Below are 3371 nucleotides of genomic sequence, written 5' to 3'. Positions count from 1 at the left end.
TATCCCCTTCCTCCTGCTCTTCCTGCCTGCTACTCTGGACGGGCCTGAGTTTCCCCTCCTCACCTAATCCCTTCGGCTGATTGCTCTTCTGTCTGGGTTCAAGGCTTTTATCCCCTTTCTCCTGCTCTTCCGGCCTGCTACTCTGGCATCCCTGTGTTGTCTCTCCTCACCTGTAACCCTGGGCCTGACTGCTCTTTTGTCCGGGTTCGAGGCTTTTATCCCCTTTCTCCTGTTCTTCTGGCCTGCTACTCTGGCGTCCCTGGATTGTCTCTCCTCACCTGTAATTGCATGCATATGCCTTCAATAAATACTAAATGGATGTTGTTGTTGTTGTTATGTGCCGTCAAGTTGGACCTGACTCATAGTGACCCCTCCTTCAGTTGCCAAGGCAGTATCACTACGGAAGTAGATTTCCCAACCTTCCTTCCGAGGAGTGGCTGGTGAGTTTGAACCACCAGCCTTCTGGTTAGCAGTCAAGTGCCTTAGGCACTATGCTACCAGAGCTTCCCCCATGGATGGAATGATGGTTAAGGGTCTTTGCAAAGATTTTGGTAGCCTTCTTAAACCCCTTAAACATCTTGATAGTCCTTTAAATTTTGGGGACCATGGCTCATAGTTTACTCTACTGCACTGTATCCAATTTATGATTTATAAATCATAGGTTCCAAGTTTGAAATGATGGATTATCCAGTAAAACCTCCCACTCAGTGCAAGAATTCTCTGGGACATTTCAAGGAACCCTTTGTCCCAAAGCATTTTTTTATTTTTTAATTATTTACTTTAACATACGTGATGGTTAAGATTGTATGTCAACTTGGCTGGGCCTGTGTGCAGCTAATGTAGTTATTCCTTATAGTGAGATTGGTGATTAACTTCATAGTGGAATCTTCTGATGCAGCTTAGCAGCTGCTTTAGGGATGTGGTCTGCTCCCAGTATGTAGGAAGCAACTTTGAGGAAGGTCTCTAGCTTATGGTTTCCTTGAACCCTGCATGTAGCCTGCCATGTTCTGCCAATATTGGGTCTTTCAATGGACTTGAATCAATGGCCTGATATGTTCTTCCAAACTGTAAGAGAATAAACTCCTGTTTGCTCAAGCCATTCCATTTGTGGTATATTATAGTTAGAGTGGCACTAGGTAACCAAAATAAAACACTTTCAAAACTAAATAAATTTGCAAATATAGTGCAAAGAATTACTTCTATCTCTCTCTTATTTTTTTTTTCTTTTTGCAATTGTAAACATTTCACCACATGTGTTCTCTCCCTGTCTCTCATATATATGTTGTGGTTAGGTGCTGTTGAATCAGTTTCAATTCATAGTGATCCAATATGCAGCAGAATGAAACATTGCCTGGTCCAGCATCATCCTCACCATCCTCATATACTACAAGTTGCAAACATAATATTTTATCAGCCCTAAATATCCCAGTGAATATTTTCCTATAACAAAGATACTGTCCTACGTAACCAGTACACAACCTTTCCACTTAGGAAGTTAACATTGGTTCAATACTCTCAGCAGAAAGAACTAAGAATTTGATGCATTTCTACACACACACACACACACACACACACACTTATTTCTCTATCTATCTGTCAAAAACGATGAGCTGGTTCATACTTACATCTCCAATTCCAATCTAAAATCTAATTTTTTTTTTCTAACAATGAGAAATCTGGCTCTCTTATTCTTGATATATTTACTGATTTCATCATTTACTTATTTAATGCTAATTTGTTCAATGTAACAACTTTCCCAACCAAGCTGGCCATCTCTTTTACTCACCTCCTCTGCCTTCTCACCCTCTAGGAGGCCTACTAATTACTTCTGACCCCACAGAACTCTCGGGTCCAGTGAACACATCTCTTCACTTAGCTCCCCCTTCTCCCTATGGCTTACTGCTGACCTGCTGCCAACTACTCCGTACCAAGATGGAAAAGCAAAGATAGATGGGAAGTGAAAAGCCTCTGATCTTTTAACAATTGTTAGGTAGCTATTCTTAGGATCTGTCTTCTGGAAACTTGAATTCATCAGTTCTATTCCTATTCCCTAGTTCTTCATTGTAGAGTTGAAATATTTGAGCATGTTAGAATCTCCCATAAATATTCTTTCTCATAACAGACCTACCTATTCTTTACTTGTTCTTCTTGAACATGGTTTCCAGAGGCTTTACCACTATGGTGAAATTCTCTAGCATTATTGACTGATTCTTTCAAAACTTTCCTCTTGCCTCTTTCTCATATGTAATTGTCATTCAGTGAGGAGGAAAAGAAATAAGCATTGAAGTCACATTGCCTGACTCAGGATGAACTGAAACATAGATAGGATAGGCAGCTGTCTTGTGAAAACGTTTTCTTCCACCACAAGTATTTGCCCCACAAATTGCCAGAAATTCTATTGTTAGAATCTATTCCATTGAATTTATACTAATAGGAAGACAGTAAACAGAATGGTGAAAGGAAAAATCTATGATTTTTGGAGTAAAACAGCCTTTGGCTCTAATCTCAGCTTTGCTAACACATCCCAATCTCAGATTTTCACTTTAAAACAGATATAATCATAGTTATCTGTTTTGGTTACTTCATGCTGCTGTAACAAAAGTACCACAGGTGGATATCTTTAACAGACAGGAGTTTATTCTCTTACAGTTTTGGAGGCTAAAAGTCTGAGTTCAAAGTGCCAGGCTCTAGGGGCTGAGTGAAAGCCCCTCGACCTTGGGCTTCAGCTCTGTCTCTTGTTCCCAGCCCACTGGAGCTGGAGATTTCACTCAGTTGTTGGCTGCTGAGGCTGACAAACCCAAGGTCGACAGGTAAAAAGTGCAGTCCAAACATTACCAAACCACGTGGCAGGCCATTGATTCCAGTCCATTAAGGGTCCCAAGATCAGCAGACAACATGGCAGACTGCTGAACAACAACTCAGCTACATGCAGGATTCAAGCATGCTGAAAGCTGTTGAGACCTTTCTCAAAACTTCTGTATGTGCTGGAAGCAGACTCCAACCCTATGGCAGCTACTCACCTGCTTCAGTAGATTTCATCATGGAGGAGTTGATTACCAGTCTCACAAAGGGGAATAACTAAATCCAGCTGCCCAGCCACTCAAAACCAGGCCCAGGCAAGTTGACATATAACCTTAACTACCACATTATCTCATATCATGATTGGGAGGTTTAAATAAGATGAACTTTCTCAGTCTTAGACATGGCAGGCTTTCATATATTGTTACCTCTTTTCTAGCTGCAAACACAGCAAGCGTGATTTTTTTTTTTTTTAATTTTATTTTGATTTGGGTGAAGATTTACAGAGTAAATTCACTTTTCATACAGCAGTTCACACATACTTTGTCTCATGTCATTGACCAAAATTTACA

The sequence above is a fragment of the Orycteropus afer genome, unplaced genomic scaffold, assembly GCF_000298275.1.
Source record: "Orycteropus afer afer isolate SDZICR_OR568_19922 unplaced genomic scaffold, OryAfe1.0 scaffold00168, whole genome shotgun sequence".
In the NCBI taxonomy this organism is placed as follows: domain Eukaryota; kingdom Metazoa; phylum Chordata; class Mammalia; order Tubulidentata; family Orycteropodidae; genus Orycteropus; species Orycteropus afer.
This window is presented reverse-complemented; position numbering follows the sequence as displayed.